Genomic DNA, 22,350 nt, shown 5'->3' on the forward strand with positions numbered 1-22,350 from the left:
ACTAGTAATAGGTTAGTAAGTGCTTAATGAATACCATAATCATTATTATTATTATTTTTAAAAAGCCAGCATAGGGAAAGAAGTCAGAATCAGACCAACTGCCTTCATTTCAAAAAGAAAAAAAGTGAACATAGGGAAAGAAGTCAGAATCAGAACCTATTGATTGCCTTCATTTAATAAAGAAAAAAAACACACAAAAGGCTGACACTATTTCCAGATAGAGTGCAGCAGCAGCAGCCGTGTGCACGTGGTAGAGGAAGGGTAGGTAGACAGGCTGGGATGGGGTGAAGGAAAAAAGACTTGGGTTTTTTCCTTATTGATGAGCGGCAGAATTGAGTTCTAACTCCTGTAACCGTGATCTCTACTTGTGCCAGTTGCAGGTTTGCGTACACCTACATACCCATACACACAACACACAACACCCCCACAACACACCCCCATACACACCCACCCACCCATACACAACATACAACCACACCTACCCACACACAACACACACGCACAACACACACACACCCCAAACACACAACACACACACAACATATACCCACAACACCCCCACACACATCACACAACACATATACACAACACACACAACATACACACCCACACACTCACAACATACACCCCCACACACCACACAACATACACACACCACACACAACGTATACACAACACACACAACACACAACATACACACACCACATATACACAACACACAACACACACACAACACACACCACACAAAACATATACACAACACACAACAACACACACCACACAAAACATATACACAACAACACACACAAAACACAAAACATACACACAACACAACATACACACAACACACAACACACAACATACACACAACACAAAACATATACACAACACACTACAAAAGACACACACACACACACACACACACACACACAACCCGCCACCCCCTCCAATTTTTCTCCTTGAAGTGGAGATCGGATTAGGGCGGGCGGCAGGGCAGAGCCGTGGCCCGATCCGAGCGGGGTTTAGCGTTGTGCAGAGGGCTCCGCGCAGGCCTCCCCCGGGCCTTTGCCCGCACCTCCCGGGAGGGCGGGGACTCCGGGGTCCTCCGGGCGGGGATGGGGGTCCCTGTCTCCCTACCCTTCCACCTACCAACGTGCACACGGCTGCTGCCGCTGCACTCTATCTGGAAATAGTGTCAGCCTTTTGTGTGTGTGTGGTTTTTTTCCTTTATTAAATGAAGGCAATCAATAGGTTCTGATTCTGACTTCTTTCCCCATGTTCACTTTTTTTCTTTTTGAAATGAAGGCAGTTGGTCTGATTCTGACTTCTTTCCCTCTGCCAATCCGACGGTGGGGGGGGGGGGGGGGGGCTCCCCTTGCCAACCTTCAAAAGGGCGAGGCTGGCAGGCGGGGCCCGCCACTCCATGACCATCCGCAGGAGGACCATCGTCACCGGGAGCGGGAGGAGGAGGAGGAGGAGGGAGGAGGGGGAGGAGAAGAAGGAGGTGGTGCCACCTCCAGGGAGCAGCCCAGGGGAAGCAACCGGGCACAGGCACGGGCACCGCCGCCCTCTCCCCGGGCACAACGAGCGACAGACAGACAGACAGGGAGAGCGCCAGAGAGGACAGCCAGCTGCCAAGGTAAGCAGCCTGCGGGCCCTGCCCTGGACTGCCCTGAACTGGGCTAGACCGGGCGGCCCCGTGGCTCACTGTCCTCCTGATGATTTACACACTGGACGCTTTGCCCTGAGGAAGTTCGGAGCAGGAGCAAAGTTGTCCTGTTCGACCTTTCTGCTCCCTGCTAACTGGCCTGGAGAGCGGATTTTAGTCTCTAGGGGATTCGCATCGAAGGCTGTTGAATGACCCAGCTTGTTTTCCAGATCCATATATGTATATATGTCTATGTATGGCTCGACATGCATAGGTAGAGAAAACAAGTTGTGTGTATCTGTCCATGAAACTTGTATCTGTATATAAATAACAAGTTTTCCGTCTATATACTTGTATGTCTTGTGCTGTCGAGTTGTAGTCATACCTGTATATAACAAGTATAGTAATATGTGTAGGTATAAACATAAATATATGTATATACACATACATATATGTATATTATATATATTTGATCATTGACAAATATGTGTATATATGTGTGTATGTATGTGTGTGTATAGATAGATTTGATCATTGACAAATACATGTAAGTCATGTCGTGCACTTAAATACAGGGAACATCATCAGATTTTCGAAAAATGGGGGGGGGGCAGACTGTACTTTAAACTTGTACTTTCCATTTGTTTATCTTTACCACTTGTCTTTAACCCAAATACACCACTGTTATGCAAAGTATGTCTTCACACTGTGCCAATTTAGGTCCCTGCCTCTCTCTGACCTCTATTTTTATTTAAATGACCTAATTCAGACTTGATTTCATCTCAAATCAAGGGGCAAACAAGAGACCTCTTTAGGTATCTTTTTAAAGGATGTTTAACTAGTAGAACAAAACAAACCAAACACGAACAAACAAAAACTATGTGTGACAGTTTCCCCAGAAATGAGTCAAGGGGCAAATGTCAGTGAATATGACTGTCGACTTGGGTCGGGGACTTTCATAGGTGAGGGTAATGTTTGGTGGGAAATTCAAAGCGATCAGGCAGCCAGCGCCTGCCAATTCAAAGGATCTTTTTCTAGAAGTACCAGGCAATAGCCTTGGCAACTTGATTTTCATATAACAAAAATTACAAGAAGTACAGTGGAGGCAGGAAGAGTCAAAGGCAAAATTGTACATTTTTTTGAACCCAAAGTGATCTGGAAAATGGAATTATTTGCTCCACAGTTCTTTGGCAAAAACTAAATCACGTCAACTCAGGTTTGGAAAGCGCACAGGTCTCAGAGAAAGAATGATGAATGCCAACAGTAAGGAAATCAATATCCCTGAATACTGCAGGACAGGAAGTCTTTTCTGACCATTCATTCTCTTGGCCAATTTGAAACAGCTTTAGGGAGAGGAGCTGAACCAGGAAATTCTCAGCAGCAGTAAACTGGTTAAAAAATGTAAGGTACGCAGATGACTTTTGGATGAGCACATTTTATGCTTTACATTGCAAAAGAAATGTAGAACAATTTATCCGGAGATGTCCTCCTTATGAAGAACCTCGTGTGATTAGTGAATTATTGATGGCTACTTGCTTTAAGAATTTTTTTTAAATTCCATTATACCAGGTGTCCTGAAAAATGTTAAGGACATTCAGATACTTGGGAAGAAGCAGGGTAAGAACTTTTATGTAGCCAGAATGAACGTTCAATATGCCCCATGATTCACAGAAATCAGTAAGTCATTTCGTGGCTTTCTCTGAAGGAAAATCTTACCAGGTTTTGTTAGGATTGTGCATGACCAGTATAGTCAGTGCTATCTTGGAAAGCTCATTTATTCAGCACAAGAGAACACATTCAAAATGTAAATACATTTGTGTTTCAGGGTCTTAGAATTGGAATTCACAGCAACTGTTACGTTTCGTTGGGAAGAGTTAATCAGAGATGCCACTGACCATACTGTAACATCAATGATCGAGACAGGAGTAGAAATAGTATTTCCTAAATTAAACATTCCTTGTAGTGCCAAGGCAGTTGGCCACAGTAAAGCTAGAACCCGATGTTTGGGATTTATTTGATGTTTAAATTAAAGTAATTTTTCATTTTTGGACCCAAATCATATTGACCACAGTAATACTCTACACAGTTCAGAAATTAAATGAACTGAATGATGTGAATCCTATACAGTCTTAAAATAATAAGGTCATATCCATTGCTTTTCCAGAATAACACCATTTGGGATGGGGATAACTCGATATAGATAGGACGAGTGTTTCGTTCTGAACTACGAAGCCCTTAATGGTAATGAGTTGTTTGGAAGTAGGTCTCAGAACTTAATTCGCTTCTCACTGCGCTCATCCTCATGAGGCTACACGATCATGTGGTAACAGAAAACGACTTTGCTGATAACCCATCCATCTGGGAGCAAAGTGTGCAGGTCTGAAATCGTTGCCTAAAATATACCTGACATAGGCATGCGTAGCTTTGGGGCAGCAAGACTGTTCTGGATACCAACTGGTGATGCATTTGCTGCCACTCTTTACTGAGGTATATATAAGAGATGGGCATGCTTCCCCCATGATCTAGCTGCACCCCCTAAGGTTGTCAATAACATCAGAGCTATTTCAGGAGTTTAAGAATAATGCAACTCTAATCCCTTCTTAGTTTCTGCCATATCCCTTTTAAATTCCAGTAAATTGGGATGACAGAGTCTCCTTGAAGGTAGCAATGCCTCAACAGAGTTGGAAGAAATCTTATGTCTGAAAAGAACCTCATTGCCTCGGACAGCTCTAAAATGAAGAGAATAACTTGCATCGATTTCATAGAAATTGGTATATTTATATTCAATGTGATGAAGACAGAGATCTATGAGGATCATTTGTATCCATATCCATTCCGTGTTATCACCTTCATATGTATTCACTGCTGCAAGTAGTAGATGCAAATGTAAAGTCTAAATTCACAAATATTTAATCTGTGTCTGAGTGGGAGCCAGCCATGATTTGTGGATCTGAGTATATGAAAATTAATTGTGAAAGAATAAATCCTAGATAGTCACGATATGAGTAATGAAATTAAGGACAATGAACCATAAATCTGAACAAACAGAACATAGTACTTGCAAAAACATCCTGGCCTGACTTTGATATATTTCCAGAAATGACTCATTCCCATCCCTGTAAACAAATATCTACAATATTCCTATGTAGTGAAATCCGGTTATGATATTGTCATTCTTGAAGTAAACAGAGAGTCCAAAATGCTCTGAGACTTCACTAATTTGCAATCAAATTAAAGGTTTTGAAAAAAAGGCAAGAAGAAAATGCAATATAGATAGCAGTAGCAAATAGAAATACCCTTCAAAATGTTCTTTCCAGAAAATGCTATGATCTTCACAGAACATTAAAGATTTAAAAGCAGCACAATATTCCCTTATTATGCACCTCTCCAACTTCCTCCCCCCCCCCACCAATTTTTTTTTTTAAGGAGAATGATAACTCTAAAACCCAATGTATTTACGTGGAAAACAGGCAACATGAATGCTAGTGCATTCCGTGTATGATATATACAGTTCTTGTCAGTAACCAGTATTATTTGTGGTATGTGACATACATTTTACCAGTAACGAGTTGGCGCTTAGAAAGGAAAGACAGCACTTTTTGCTGTAAATTAATCTCCAACAAGCAGAGATGCTTCACCATGAATATGTGATCTTACCTATCCCAAAAATGAAGTTGAGAGCAAGCGTGTTTCAAATTAACCAAATAGAGCCGGTTACTTTTAAGCTCCATGTGAAAGTATTTTTCTCAAGACTCTCCCTAAAGTTTGGTTAACTATTAAGAATGGAAGAATCAACTGGTATCAGTCCATCACTGGGATTTATTGAGCACTTGCTCTGGGCAGAGTACTGTACTGAATGCTTGAGAGAGTACGATATAGACATAATCTCTGCCCACAAAGAGCCTACACTTTAGTGTAACTGGAAATGTATGAACTTTAAATTTATTCTTTTCTAGCAATCTTAGAATGCCGATGTGTCCAGATTGGCAATCCATCAGATCCTGGGAGCACCATATTAAGCCGTCAGTGAAGTCCTCGGACACTTACCATTGCCTTTCATGGGGACTGCACCAAGAAACATTAATAAGGAAACAGTATTTGAATGCAAAGAAAATACTGAGGCTTTTGACTATTTTCTTCAAATACCAACGTTCCATAAGGTTTTATATATATATATATTTGCTCCATTAGCTTTGCAAATTACAGAGTAACTGTATAGGGAATGAGGGATCCTGGGGCCAGAGTAATATAATAATGGAAAAAAAGAGCTCTTACTTGGGGTGGTGCACTGTACTAGACATTTGGGAAGCACAGACTAAAGAAGCAATATGTACCCTGTCCACAAGGACCGTACACTTTCAGAGAGACACACATAAACATTATTTACAACTAAAGGGGGTCAAAATAAATAACTGAATGCACATATATACTCATCCAGGAGGCCTTCCCAGACTGAGCCCCTTCCTTCCTCTCCCCCTGTCCCCCCTCCATCCCCCCCATCTTACCTCCTTCCCTTCCCCACAGCACCTGTATATATGTATATATGTTTGTACATATTTATTACTGTATTTATTTTACTTGTACATATCTATTCTATTTATTTTATTTTGTTAGTATGTTTGGTTTTGTTCTCTGTCTCCCCCTTTTAGACTGTGAGCCCACTGTTGGGTAGGGACTGTCTCTATATGTTGCCAATTTGTACTTCCCAAGTGCTTAGTACAGTGCTCTGCACACAGTAAGCGCTCAATAAATACGATTGATGATGATGATATATACGTGATTTTGATGGATACATTTATAAATGCATAAATAGTTGAGTTGGCTGAAGAGAGGTTATTACTCAGGGTCCTAAGCATTTGGGTTTTCTGGGCAATCAATTTGAAACATCAGACCATGTGATTTCTTGTATTGTACCCTCCAAGTGCTTTGTGCAGTGCTCTGTACACAGTAGCAGCACAATAAATACCACTGGTGATGATGAAGGTGATGATTTCTCAAGTATGGATTAAAATTTATAGGCACCTCATTTCCTTTTCCAAGTCTCAAGAACATAGATTCAGTTTATGATGAAAATATCCTTCATTCACTCTGGAGATGCACCTCCCCCCCCACCAATTGTAATGTGGTGAAAGAGTTCTTGTATAATTTAGAATTTTATCCTGAGGCTTGATCTGAAGGAGTCAATTGCCTACTCAGTACATGGGTAAGATGTTATCCAATGTGAAGGATTTTTAACACGTCTTGCTGAGCCAAGCATTTGTTTTGGCAAATGTGCAAAACCGCGGGAGAAAATATTTACAACTATTTTAAGACAAACATTAGAGAAGGAGGTTTGTAATACTTCGAATTTGATGGAGCAGATCGCTTCTTCGTTCTCAGGTTAAAATCTGGGTTGAAAAATATTGGTTTATGGACAAGTAGTCCAACAGTGCACTAAGAGTGGGGCCGGCTACGGGGTGGAGGAAGATAGAAGGGAGTAATAATAATAATGATGATGGCATTTATTAAGCACTTACTATGTGGAAAGTACTGTTCTAAGCTCTGGGGAGGTTACAAGGTGATCAAGTTGTCCCACGTGGGGTTCACAGTCTTCATCCCCATTTTACAGATGAGGTAACAGGCACAGAGAAGTTAACTGACTTGCCCAAAGTCACACAGCTGACAATTGGCAGAGCCGGGATTTGAACCCATGACCTCTGACTCCAAAGCCCGTGCTCTTTTCCACTGAGCCATGCTGAGATGGCAGGGGGTGGTGTGGTAGAGCTGGAAGTTGAGATAGACAAATCAACCTGCTGGGCCAGGAATAAGAATTTCCCATGATGCCAGAGAAGCAGTGTGGTCTAGCGGATAGAGCACGGGGCTAGGAGTTAGAGGACCCAGTTTCTAACCCCGGCTCTGCCACTTGTCTGCTGTGTGTCCTAGGGCAGGTCACTTAACCTTTCTGTGCCTCAGTTACCTTATCTGTAAAATGGGGATTAATTAAGACTGAGAGGCCTATGTGGGACAGGGACAGATGCATAAAAAATGTTTACCACAAACAAAAAGTATTTCCTCGGTTCAGTCTGAAAAGCACATCCTTGGTCCAGGGGCTAGTTTTGCCTCGATAACTGTGGCTGTTGAAGGGGTGGTGGCAACAGCAGCAACCGCCAACATGGCCACGAGGGTTCCATCAAACCCCTCCAGGGTCCAAAGCGGGTTATTTTGTCCCGGGCATACAGTAGAACCCAAGTCAAAATCCAGGGGTTCCTGACACTAGAAGGAAGCCCAGTCTGGGCTGTAAATAATCCCAAGGTCAACCCAACTCTCCAGCAGTTCCAGTTAACAAAGGAACCCAAGCTACCATAGGATCTGGTGACTCCAGCATACATATCCCATTAAAACTCATTTGGGGATGTATCACAAGGCCATTCAGTTGTGTTTGGGGGCAACTAATGTATTGGTAGTGTGAGGGCCGCCTGTACCCAGCAACCACCCTAAGCTATGCTCAGTCCAAAAAAGACCCAGAACTCCAAACCTGGGGTCAGCGTGGCCTAGTGGCAAGAGCCTGGGCTTGGGAGTCAGAGGCCGTGGGTTCTAATGCCGGTTCTGCCACTTGTCTGCTGTGTGACCTTGGGCAAGTCACTTAATTTCTCTGCACCTCAGTTACCTCATCAGTAAAATGGGGATTAAGAACTGTGAGCCCTGTGTGGGACAATCTGATTACCTTGTATCTACCCCAGTGCTTAGAAGAGTGCTTGGCACACAGTAAGTGCTTAACAAATACCAAAATTATTATTATTACTATCCTTGGGGGTCCAGATTCTCTCCTCAGATTCACCAGTTCTATTTCCTCCAAATGGGGAAGGGTGTTTAAATTTACTCTGCCCAAACACACATAATCCAATTTAAATTTTACAGGCTCCTTATCATGGGCTGTAATCTACTAGGGAGTCAATATTCACTTCTCTTCTTTTGAGACAAGGTGTGAAAACCATTTCTTTAAAGCTGTAACATAATGTGACAAGATGCAACTTAGTTGGACCCATGGCAGAAGGTTGTGAGTAACAGTTTTACAGACATGGTACTGCATGGAAAAAAAAACAACCCAACAAAAACTAGCACTTTAGGACATGTGTTTGTTTTTATTTACAAAAAATAAATATTAAATAGGGAATGGCAATGGCAGTTTTGATGTATGCTTTTGAATATGGAAGACCAGATGTGAATCTCTTAGGATTTAAATGTACATTGCTTTGGCTAGCTGTGGATTTTCCCTACTTTTGCAAGACAGCTTTCATGAAGAATGTGATCTACGTCTTTATCAGGCTTTCCCAGTGGTGAAAGTGGAACCTTAATGCTAAGGAAAAGCTTGGCAATCCCTGTGGAAGCTGGGGCAGTGAGGACATCCAAACGCCAACATTATCCAGCTCTCTAGACTGTAAGCTTGTTGTGGGCAGGGAACTCTTGTACTCTCAAAGCGCTTAGTACTTTGCTCTGCATACAGCGAACACTCAATAAATGCCACTGATTGATTATCCCATACTTTAATTTGAGCATTTCCTCCATTTGTCCTCAGAGGACATGGAGAATAATTCATTTTCCTCTTCTCCAGAAAATTCTTCATGTATCGATGATGGTAACTGTCACCACTTTATTACCCAACCCCCTGGCACTTTTAGATTACAAAATTTGTGGTAGATCTTTTCCCCCAAGATCTATTTTTCTCGCAGGTAATCAGTTTTACTCTTCTCTTGGATGTCCGCAGTGACCAAACATGGACAAAGGGTCCTCCCCAAACAGATACTTCTTTAGCCAGGCAGTCTAACTGCTACTGACCCATATCCCCCTTCCAAGCGAATTGTGTTCATCACAGCTCCTCGTCAACTTCTGGGCAGCTCTGCCGCTTGTGACATTTTCTGATCTCCCTGTGCCTCACTGGACTTTCCGTACCATGTCAGGCTGTCTGTTTTGTCTCTGCATGTATTATTTTTGACCCATCCCTGCTGAATTCCATCCTGTTTCTGTTGGAAGAGTATTTGAACTTTCAATAACTCTGAATTCCATGTTTGTCTTTCAAAGTCTTAGCACCTCCACCCTACCTGATCTTCTTTCATTGAAGTAATGGATCAACAAATTGTATGGCATCATTCAGAGATCAGTTCCTGTTGAATACCTCTTGATATGTCCTTCCATTGACCCTGAGCCACCGACGACTGCCCTTAGCTGCACCCTCACAAAACTGTAGTATGATCAAGACCATAAGTTCATCCTCTTGACTAGAAATTCAATGTGGGCAGGGAATGTGTCTACCAACTCTTGTACTGTACTCTCCCAGACACTTAATACAGTGCTCTGCACATGGTAGGTGCTCAATAAATATGATTGATTGAAATGGCATGGACTTGTCAAAAAGATCATCATGGGGTACACACTCACAAGTCTTCCTGAATTCCAGTTCGAACTCAGCTATTCCTCCCTGGTCTACCATTCTAGAGAAGGAAGAGATTAAATTGTCAGCCATGATTTGCTGCTACTTTTATTGCAAAAAGCCCTTTTATAAGTGCTTAAGAGAGTAAGCCCAAAGTAAAAACAGGATCCCTGCCCTTTAAGAGTATACAATCTGTCAGTCTGGGAGCTGTGCTCACATGATGTTCAGGGTACAGGGCCTGAGGCTAAACCAGTGTGGTTTGATTCCAAAAAGCTGGGTATTTTCAGTGCACAGATATAACACCAACATCTTTGGACACAGATGGGGGAGAGTAAACTTAAACAAAATTTCTCCTAGAATAATCATTTCTTGGGTTGTGTAGTCTTTGTTGTTATTGCTGCTGATTGACCTCCATTATGTCTTCTCCTGGGTTTTTGCTGTCATTTCTCTACCTTTGGCTCTGTCCTAAGGGGCAGATATCCCATCTGAATGAATAACCATGCACTATGCCCTATTATTTGTCAATCAATTCATCCATACTAAGTATGAAATATTGGGAGAGTACAATTCATTATGGTTGGTAGACACATTCCCTGGCCACAAGGAGCTCACAGTGTAGATGGGGAGTCAGACATTAAGACATTACTTCTACAAAGTAAGGATTTAAAGGTATCAGTAATAATAACTCAGAGTAGTTAGTCATTTACTAGTAGGAACAGGAGTTGCATTTAGGTGCTTGGCAAGTACAGAACAATGCCCCATATTCCATTCTACACAGACTCTGAGATATTTGCAAGGCTACAAACAACTCCTTACCTACATGTTCAGCTAAGGCTTGGCTGAAACACATCCCCACATCTGACTTTCTATTCCATGACGAGTTCTTTTACTTCACACTTAATTTACTGAAATATCCTAGTGTCACTACTGAGAATAAAAGCATATACATTTTTTAACAGATGAAGAACATCAGGTTTCCCCTGACCCCTTAATATCCATTCCCCTTACTCCTACAATCCACTTACTCTTCTTATCTCCAAACCATACTAAAATATCTTAAAATATTTCCTCCCCTTCCTTAAAACTTTTCACAATCTACTAAACAGCTTAATGTGGATTTCTGCTCACCAACTTTATTGGGTGCTCCCAAGTTATGCCCCTTTCAAATGGGCCCTGTTCTCATTACCTCAATGAGAGGTTCCTCTTCTTTATTCCTGTCCTTGACTCTAAGAACCCCTCAATGCTTGTTTTATTTCCTTCCTCTCTCTTTTCCTAGAAAATATCATTTAGTCTCAAGAATTAAGCTTTTAACATTACCATGAATCAAGCCAGTTCTACATTTCATGCATGGACTTTGATCTTAGTTTTTTTTCCCCCCAATTCATTCATTCAATCGTAAATATTGAGCGCTTACTGTGTGCAGAGCACTGTACTAGGCGCTTGGGAAGTACAAGTTGGCAACAGACAAAGAAGGTCCCTACCCAACAACAGGCTCACAGTCTAGAAGGGGGAGACAGACAACAAAACATGTAGACAAGTATATCTGTTGCTGGGTGAGGAACCTGTCTGGGGGTCCTGTTGTCACCCTAGTTGGATATGGACAGGGAATGTTATATTGTTATATTGTTATATTATATTATGTTATATTGTATATTATATATGTTATATATTATATTATGTTATAATGTTATATTGTTATATTGTGACATCGTCCTATCCCAAGTGCTTAGTACAGTGCTCCGCATCCGGTGAGCGCTCAATAAATGCAATTGATTAATTGGTTGATATGGGAAAGTGGCGAGGGGTCAGCATCTCCTCCTAGCCCTCCTGCCACTGCAATCACCAAAGACCCCACACACTGAAAAATCAAATCACCCTAGAGCCTCAGTGCTTAGCACAGTGATCTGTACATAGAAAGCACTCAATAAATACCACTGACTATAATCTTGCTATTTCTCACCACAGCCCATCTTTCAGAGAAGTCTTTTTCTCTTTTCCCAGCATTGTGGCTTGGTGGAAAGCATGTGGTGTAGAGCATGAGAAGCAGCATGACAGAGTGAAAAGAGCACAGGCCTAGGAGTCAGAAAGTTATGGGTTCTAATCCTGGCTCCTCCACTTGTCTGCTGTTTGGCCTTGGGCAAGTTACTTAACTTCTCTGTGCCTCAGTTACCTCATCAGTAAAATGGGGATTAAGACTGTAAAATGGGGATTAAGACTGTAATGTGTCTGTTTAGTGTTATGCTGTACTCTACCAAGTGCTTAGTGTAGTGCTTTGCACACAATAAGCTCTCAATAAATACAATTGAATGATTATCTCCCCCTTCTAGACTGTGAGCCCGCTGTTGGGTAGGGAACGTCTATTTATGTTGCCAACTTGTACTTCCCAAGCGCTTAGCACAGTGCTGTGCACACAGCAAGCGCTCAATAAATATGATTGAATGAATGAATGAATGAATATCTCTGGTATTTTCCACTCAAACCTGTTAATTCATTAGTCTACTGTTCCATCGACTATTGTGCATTTTTCAACAAGAACCCAACATCTGAAGTTCTAAAGTATTTACAGTCACCTTAAGAATGCTATAAAATAAAAATATTATTACATTTTTAAGGTATTGGCTCTGTGACTTTTTACCACGTTGAAATTCATACAGCATATAAAAAAAAAGTATGGGGTGTTTGAAATTGTTATTGCCTTAAGTTTGAGATGACTTTGTTACTCAGAACTGGTAGGATCACAGATGACTTATGAAGGTCTTCTAAAACCCGTGGCAATAAAAGTTTCATAGCACCTGATATGATCACATTTTTTATGACATGTATTTTACTTCCCTTTTCTATCATTTTTATGGTCTTTTCTGGGGGAATCAAATTTAATGCTTTTTGTTTTTTTAAAAACAACAACAGAGGAAATCATGTCCTTCTACATGCAGGTTGTCCCCTCTTTGGGGTTAAGGTGTTCAGAGAAGATTCCCTGGTCTCTTGCTTCCTCCCAATTCCCATCTGACTCTCCCTTCCCCTACCGATCAATTGTCTTATGTATGAATTCACATACATGTTCCAGGCACCTACACATATACCCACAAACCCCCAACTACTTTGTAATCATCATTGGTCCACATAGCATGGAGCCCACTATGCTTCCAGCCTCTAGATAATTTGGGATTCTTCCCATCCCAGGCTCCCCTTGCTTCCTCAGTCTCCATCTTCACTACCACTCTGGGTGTTGGATGAGTTGGGGACAGAATCAGGGTGCTGGAGTCCCAGGCCCAGCACGGGAGGGGCTAAGGTGATTGGACCATCTGCTCTCCTCTCCATCCCCTACTCACACTGCCTCTTCCTCCTCCTTCTGGATTCCAACACAATTCACAGGGCTACGGGTTCCACAGTCTAGTTTCCTCCAGGCTGGGGGAATCTGGTAACCAATTTAAAATGAAACAAAGCATCTCTCATTCTGTGTTTCATGGGCAATGGCAACTTAATTTCACACCTATATATTTTACTGCCAAAGATGGGGAAGTGATGTTGACCATCTGTGCTGAATAAACCAGGCAAATGATTAGGGCTGCAGCTGTGACAATTCTTGGGCTTAAGAAATCCTAGGAAACTCCTTCAATCCCAAATTATCTAGAGGCTGGAAGCATAGTGGGCTCCATACTATGTGGACCAATGATGATTACAAAGTAGTTGGGGGTTTGTGGGTATATGTACAGGTGCCTGGAACATGTATGTGAATTCATACATAAGAGGTGGCCTCAAAATTACAAGACTCGTGTGTGAAGCTGGAAGACTAAATACAGGTGTTCTGCTGATGGACAGCTCATCGTGTGCAGGGAATGTGTTTGTTCATTGTTATATTGTACTCTCCCAAGCTCTTAGTACAATGCTTTGCACAGTAAGTGCTCGATAAATACAACCGAATGAATGGATGGATGTTCCCAGTGCCTGCTATTTGCTAAATACTGTGTCGTGATAGTCAGAGATTATCTGAGGTGGGACTCAGAGTCCAAGAGAGAGAAGAACAGTAATCTTATTCTGCATTTTTCAGATGAAGAGACTGAGGCCCAGAGAGGTTGTGACTTGCCCAAGCCCAGAGACCAGGCCGGGGCAAAAGCTCAGTTTAGTCTATCCCTACAGTTTAGTAGAAAATGGTGGCTAGAGACTTTCCCGGCCAATGGAAGGGGTACATGATGCAAGAAGATTTTTCTGAAATGATTATTCTAGGATAAATTCCATTTAGATTTACTCTCCTCAGTCTGGGTCCAAAGATGTTGGTGCTGTATCTGTGCACCGAAAATACCCAGGTTTTTGGAATCAAACCACACTGGCTTAGCCATTGGGCCTGCACCCTGAACACCATGTGAGCACAGCTCCCAGACTGACAGATTGTATGCTTTTGGAGGGAAGGGCTCATGTCTTTACTTCTGGCATACTCTCTTTAGCACTTACATAAGAGCTTTTTGCACACAATAGGAAGTCATTCAATACCATTGACTGCTTGATCCACAATTAGAATTTCAGCCCTTTCCCATTCTGTTTCTCTGTCCCCCACTATGCAGTCACTGTGGCTCTGGGACAGGCCCTGAACCCAGGCACAGCATCTTGTGAGGGGGGAACAGCTCTCAATCAAGCTTCCCCTTCATGAGGTGTGCACAAGGACATCATCTCAGATCCCAAATTCCCTGACTGCAAGTTCTCATTGTACTAATCTTTGTCCCATCGAGAACAAGGCTGTCATAGGAATTGTGGGTACCAAATCTCCATCACTGGAGCTGGCTGAGGAGAGTCAAGGACCCTCTGGCTGCTCCGGGGTGGGACAGGACCAAGATTTTGCTCACCTATGCTAGCTCCCCTCAGATGGACCAACTCCATCGTACTCTCCCAAATGCTTTGTAACGGTGCTCCTCCTTTATCAACTTATTTCCCCATTTCTGGCTTTGGCCTCCTTTCGCTTTAATCTGCTCACATATTTAAGTGTATGAAAATGATCTTTAAAAGCAGTTTTTTACACAGGAGTTACCACCTTAGGTGTTCGGTTGCATTATGCTGATGGATGCTCCACTTCGGCACAACAGATTATCTTTTCAGAAAAAAAAAATTGGTAGTCATAGGTTAAGTGCTACCTATTAACATTTTAAATGGCAGTTAAGTATAATAATGTATCTGTCCGGTTAAATATGAATTAACAAGCAGCTTGTAGCTTGTATGTGAAGCTAATACACAATTTCAGACATGTAAAACCGAGTCATATGTAGTACAATGCAATAGCTCCCTCTATTGGATAGCGATTGTCCACAGTAAAAAAAACAAACAACTGACATACTTTTTACTAAAAAAGCCTTACTTCCACCAGAACTCTGACATTTTCTAGGAAGCTCACTGAGCTCCCCTAAAAAAATTCACAACACAAATCTTTTTAATCACACTTGCTACAGAATGTATCAAGGGTGTGCAAACCAGGTCTTTGTATCATGTCAAATAAGATTGGCCAGTTGTTAGAGTTGGCTTCAAATTTCCAATGAGACATTTATTTGTACCAACGAAAGTACAGGAAGAATGAAGAATAGCGACCAGAACAAACAGAATCATACAGACACTGCTCAATCACAGGTAACTTCCATGCATATTTTACATCACGGATATTCAAGTATTCAGACTGGAAAAGCCCTGGGAGGGTACCGTGTGATCATTACTTTAATAGTTCCCGCACTTACTAGGAGCTCAGTCCTGAGGTAGATACAAGGTTATCAAATTGGACATTGGGAAGCAACGCTGCCTAGTGAGTAAAGCACAGGCCTAGGAGTCAGAGGGACCTGGGTTCTAATTCTGACTCTGAAACTTGTCTGCTTTTTGACCTTGGGCAAGTCACTTAACTTCTCTGCGGCTCACATCTCATCTGTAAAATGGGGATTAAGACTGTGAGCCCTGTGTGAGACAGTGAGTGTGTCCAACCTGATTAGCTTGTATCTATATTAGCACCTAGCACAGTGCCTGGAACATAGTAAGCGCATAACAAATACCATTAAAAAAAGTCCCTGTCCCACATAGGGTTCATAATCTAGCTTCTCCCTATTTTACAGATAAGGAAACTGAAGGCCAGAGTGGCTTTGGCCACACTGGGTGAAATGGGACAAATATGTCACTGGCTGTAATTTTTGTTTATAAAAATATGGGTGGCGAAAATGAATGACATTCTAGTTTGAGAGAAACACTACTATACCATCCGGGCAGGTTTTCACGGGTCGGGGGTTTACGTAAACATGAGCAGTGATCCTCGAACCCCACTGAGGTTGGCTGGTGAAATGTGGCCCAGCTAGGCAGGGCAATAAAGAGCCAACCATGTGCAACACACCTTGACAATCATGAGTCCTTCACAGAAATATTCCCACAGCACTGAAGCAGTGTAGGTCATATCACATCTTGTCTGGGAGGAACGTGTGCGGTTTCCGAGGAAGATAGAATATCCAAATGGCTTGGGTTGGGTGAATGAGGCTGAGCTGAAGACATGTGTGTCTGAATATATTGGTGGTGAGCTTGTAGTCACTCATGCAGATGTGAATGAAAATCACCCATCAATACACAGGATTTATCTAAGTTCCCATTTCGTGCAGAGAACTGTACAAAGCCTTGGGAGAACGAGGCTGCAGAGATGATTTCTGTCCTCAATAAGCTTACAATCTAGTGGAGAGGGCACTAAAATAAATTGCAGCTAAACTGCTAACTTTTTAAATTACTAAAATACATTACTCCCATGTGTGTATGGCTGGGCATTCATTTCATAAGGTACGTGCGTACAGAGATGATGCATTTTCAAATTTTGAGACTGCCTCTTAGTACCCTAATTTTTTTATGGTATTTGTTAGGCACTTAGTAGGTGCCAGGTACTCTACTCAACGCTGGGGTACATACAAGCTACTCGGGTTGGACAAAGTCACTGTCACACATAGGGCTCACAGTCTTAATCCCCATTGTACAGATGAGATAACTGAGCCACAAGGAAGTTAAGTGACTTGCCCAAGGTCACAGAGAAGAAAAGTGGCAGAGCCAGCATTAGAACCAGGAGCCTTCTGACTCCAAGGCCCATGGTCTATCCACTAGACCGCATTGCTTCTCTAGACCTTGACTAGACCTGAGCAAGGCCTCTCCTGATTGCTGGTCTGTCCACTACTGTTGTCTCCCAGCAGCCCACTGATTTGCCACATGATTTGAAACTCTCACTAGATCTTTACAGGATGTGCTTTGAGTTCCCTGTTTGCACATACCCACTTTAGGGTGGCTAATCTGCTATTGTCCATTCTCCTCACATGTCCTACCTCAGGGAATGCAGCTGCTGAGAGCCCTGTCTTTGTGCCTCATGATCTCATTTCATCTTGCTTATCTTGACTACTCTGTCAACCTCCTTGGGGAGCTCCCTGCCTCCTGTCTCTCTCCTCTCCCATCCATACTTCACTCTGCTACCTGAACCTTTTTTCTGCAAAACAGTTCAGTCCATATCTCCCCACTCCTCAAAAATTTCAAACACCTCTGCATCGAACAGTACGTCCTTACTGTCGGCTTTAAGACAATCACGTCTCTCTCTCCTACTATAGCCCAACCGGCACACTTTGCTCCTCTCACACCATCCTACTCACTGTACCTTTATCTCATCTATCCCACCACCAAGCCCTTACCCATACACTCCCTTGGGTTTGAAACTCCCTCCCACTTCATACCCAGAGATCCACCACTCTCCAACCCCGCAAAACCCTCGTAAGATCACATAAACTCTAGGAGGCCCTCCCTGACTAAGCCTGATTTCCCCTGTCTGCCCTCCCCTCTGCAGGGCCTATGCACTTGGCCGGGTATCCCTAATGCACTTGGATATTCAGTCCAGCCCCACAGTGCTTATGGACATGGCCTTATTCTCCCTTACTTCCCCTATCTCTAATTTATTATAACGTCTGCCTCCATCTGCAGGATGTGAATATCCTTGTGGGCAAGGATAGTGTCCTCTAACTCTATTGCATTGTACTTTCTCAAGGACTTGGTAGAGTGCTTTGCACACAGTAAGTGCACAATCAATACCACTGATAGAATGCTACTTGATGCTCAGTTTGGCCCGTAGATGGCACTGACTTCCTCTGGCAGTTGACCTGTCTCCTATCGCAGGACCCAACTTTGCATCAAAATGGAATGTGGGATGTGAATATAGGTTTGTAGGTCTTCCATGCAGTATGAAGAGTCCCGCCCTGTGGTTGGAAACCTCTATCACTCTCCCCAAAATGTTGCCACCTGCTAGATTGTATTTTCTGCTTCTCTGTCTTCTCCGTGTGTCACCGGATGGTACAACAACCAACCAACCGATGGCATTTATGGAGAGCTTACTGTGGGTAGACTGCTGAACTAAGAAAGGACAATATAACACAGGAACAGAGACGTGAAGTGACTCGCCCAGGGTCAAACAGCAGACAAGTGGCGGAGCCGGCATGAGAACCCATGACCTCCTGACTCCCAGCCCCTCGCTCTCTCCACTAGGCCATACTGCTTTGGTGTGGGGCAACAGTTTGAAGGCTATGATATAGTCACGAGGAGTCTTTTCTTCTTGTTTAGGGATTCCTGCAGGAATGGTATTGGTCCGATGGATTTACCAGGTTTGGTGACTCTCACTGTGGCAGTCAAACCTTCCAACTATTCACCCCAACTTTCTTCCAGCAAACTCTTCAGTAAGGCTAATAATAATTAATATTCTGGTAATTGCTAAGCTCTTACTATTTGGCAAAGAACTATACTAAGCACCGGAGGTGGATACCAGGGAATTAAATCAGTTACAGGCCCTTGGGACTTGGGACTACTTGGGACTCACAGACTAAGTAGGAGGGAGAACAGGAATTTAATATCCATTTTACAGAAATAATAATGATAATACCTATGGTATTTGTTAGCACTTACTATGTGCCCGGCACTGTAAAGGACAATAATAATAATACTAATTGTGGCATTTGTTAAGTGTCTACTGTGTGCCAGGCACTGTTCTCAGCGCTGGGGTGGATACAAGCAAATCAGATTGAATACAGTCCCTGTCCCACGTGTCCCACATCTCAATCCCCATTTTACAGATGAGCTAACTGAGGCCCAGAGAAGTGAAGTCCTCCCAAGTTCACACAGCAGACTAGTGGTGGAGTCAGAATTAGAACCCAAGACCTTCTGATAGAGCATAGGCCCATGCTCTATCCACTACGCCATGCTGCTTCTCAGTATGGCAGAGTGGAATGAAGTGACTTCCCCAAGGTCACACAACAGGCACGTGGAATAGCCGAGATTGAACCCAGCCCCTCTGACTCCCAGGCTCATTGCTCTTTCCAATAGACGGTACTGCTTCATGAAATCAGGATACCGAGAAGGACACACAAAAGTGGCCCCAACTGCTGTGGAAAGGAGAGACGATGGCCCAGGAGACCAATTTTTGCATTCAGGCAGTGTGGTAGGAATTTTCCTTTCATATACCGGAATCTGCCCACATTTGACAAGAAAATCGATAATAAAATCTGCCATTGTGTCATCTTCGGAACCCCCCAAAAAGCTTAAATACACACAGACATAAAGGAATCCTTATTTTAATACGGATATAATCATAAACAGCCCAAAATTAAGAGCCATTTAATCATCGGCTAGTGTAAAATTTCATTTAAAATGTCACAATATGTATGTAGTACAACATAACCTTTATTGATAGTAAATGTTAATGATAGGTATTACTATTCACTGCTGGTTCAGGATCCACAGTGGGTTTTGTATCCTTTAGATTCAAAAAAGAAATATCATGCACTGAACAATCCCACATTTATGAAATCAGAGAATTTCAGAATTTGAATTCCTTTGCTTGACCCATTTGGAAAATATTGAAGAGATACCTTCTCCTATACCTATCTTGGGGCTTTTCTCTCTAAACATCAGTTTGGCATCAGTTGACTGGCAGGTATTCCAGATGAATCAGAGTACGCAAGCCAGTTGTAAATCAACCTTTTCAACAGGAAGGAAGATGCTCAGAGAGGGGCACGCCCGTAATCTAATCCAACTCACTCTAGGCAAATAGCACCTCAGTCCCCACCCTAGACATTGCTGTCCTTGGTCCATGGATTTGAAGATGACTCCACTGGTGGTGAGACTCTGGCGGTTTCTTTGGAGAAGCAGTGTGGCTTAGTGGAAAGAGCATGGGCTTGGGAGTCAGAGGTCGTTGGTTCTAATCCTGGCTCCGCCACTTATCAGTTGTGTGACTCTGGGCAAGTCACTTAACTTCTCTGTGCCTCAGTTACCTCATCTGTAAAATGGGGATTAAGTCTGTGAGCCCCACGTGGGGCAACCTGATTACCGTGTATCTACCCCAATGCTTAGAAAAAGTGTTTGGCACATAGTAAGTGCATAACAAATACCATTATTATTATTATTTTTTGCTTGGGGCTGATATAATCAATGTGAATTCCAAACACTTTGGCATAGTGGGCCTGAAAAGACTGTCGTTGACTGCTTGCTGGAATGTACTCTCCCAAATGCTTAGTACAGTGCTCTGCACACAGTAAGCTCTCAATACATACGCTTGAATGAATGAATGAATATTGGCTGAGCTCTTACTTTGTGCAGAGCATCCTGCTAAGTGCTTGGGAGAGTACAATCCCAACAGGAAGCCAAGGACAGTAAGATTGTTGTGGTCAGGGAATGTGTCTGTTTATTGTTGTATTGATTGATTGATACAACTTATTAGCACACGTTTTCCTAATCCCTGCTGGAATTCTATTACTATTCAAGCATACTTTTATGATTGAATTTCTATTAAACATGAGTCATTCATATCATCAAGGTAGGCTTGAAATTACAGACCGTTTAATGGGGAATCAAAATTTTAAACAGAGAAGCAGCATAGCCAAGAGGAAAGAACAGAGGCCTGGGTGCCTAAGGACCTTGGTTCTAATCCTGGCTCCCTCTTGCTGCTTATTCATTCACTCTTTCATTCAATCAGATTTATTGAGCACTTACTATGTGCAGGGCACTGTACTAAGCACTTGGAAAGTACAGTACAGCAATAGAGAGACAATCCCTCCTCACAACAACCTTCAATGTTTACGTATCCAAAAGGAAGTTAGAGGTGTTAAATTCCTCTCAGAAATTCTATCTTTTGAGTTTTTTCCTCATAAGGATTTCTCACTGAGGTTGTAAACTTTAGGTTCTAGTTTCAGCACTCTGGTATTTGAGCTTTCACACACAGAAGTCAGGAACAAACAAGCATGAAAATGTAGTTTTTTAGCATAAAAAAATTAAAAGGAGTAAAACCATTCCCCTCCATCCCCCAAGGTCATAGGAACAAAATAGATGTCTGTGTAGAAGGGGGGAGACAGACATCAAAACAAGTAAACAGGCAACAGTATAAATAGGTTTATACATATATACATAAATGCTGTGGGGCAGGGAGGGGGGGAAGAGCAAAGGAAGCGAGTCAAGGTGACACGGAAGGGGCGTAGCTGAGGAAAAGGGGGCTTAGTCCGGGAAGGCCTCTTGGAGGAGGTGCACCTTCAGTAGGGCTGGGAACAGTGATTGGTGGATTTGAGGAGGGAGGGCATTCCAGGCCAGAGGTAAGACGTGGGCCAGAGGTCGACGGTGGGACAGGTGAGAATGAGGCACAGTGAGAAGGTTAGCACCAGAGGAGCGGAGTGTGCTGGCTGGGATGGAGAAGGAGAGAAGGAAGGTGAGGTAGAAGGGGCAAGATGATGGAGGGCCTTGAAGCCAATAGTGAAGAGTTTTTGTTTGATATGGAGGTTGACAGGCAGCCACTGGAGATTTTTGAGGGCGGGGGAGGGTGACATACCCTGAACGTTTAAGTGACCTTGATCAGGTAATTTCTCTGTAGGCCAGCTCCCTCATCTGTAAGATGGGAATTCAAAACCTGCCCTTCCTCCTACTTTGGCTGTGAGCCCCATGGAGGACAAGGACTGCATTCAATCTGATTATTCTGTAGCTACCCCAGCACTTAGTACCATGCTTGGCACATAGTAAGCACTTAACAAATACCACTGTGCTATTATTATTAGCATTAACATTTTGTTAATAATGATACTTATGGTATTTGTTTAGCACTTACTATGTGCCAGGCACTGTACTAAGCGCTGGGGTAGATACAAGGTAATTGGGTTGGTCACAGTCCCTGCTTCACACTAGGTGCGCAGGTTTAGTTCCCATTTTACAAAGAACTGAGGCACAGAGAAGGGAAGTGACTTACCCAAGGTCACATAGCAGACAAATGGTGGAGTCGGGAAGTAGAAGCCAG

At 42.8% G+C, this 22,350-nt stretch overlaps 1 protein-coding gene across 1 annotated transcript in view; it reads left to right on the forward strand.

Moving 5' to 3' along the window:
• The first annotated feature begins 1,534 nt into the window (after positions 1–1,534).
• CDH9 (cadherin 9) overlaps positions 1,535–22,350 on the forward strand; it is a 77,719-nt gene continuing 56,903 nt past the window's right edge. Inside the window, exon 1 of the mRNA XM_038770368.1 lies at positions 1,535–1,639. The gene's annotated coding sequence lies outside the window, so the exon portion shown is untranslated. The remainder of the gene's footprint in view (positions 1,640–22,350) is intronic.

Source organism: Tachyglossus aculeatus, chromosome X3 (genome assembly GCF_015852505.1).
Source record: "Tachyglossus aculeatus isolate mTacAcu1 chromosome X3, mTacAcu1.pri, whole genome shotgun sequence".
Classification (NCBI taxonomy): Eukaryota; Metazoa; Chordata; class Mammalia; order Monotremata; family Tachyglossidae; genus Tachyglossus; species Tachyglossus aculeatus.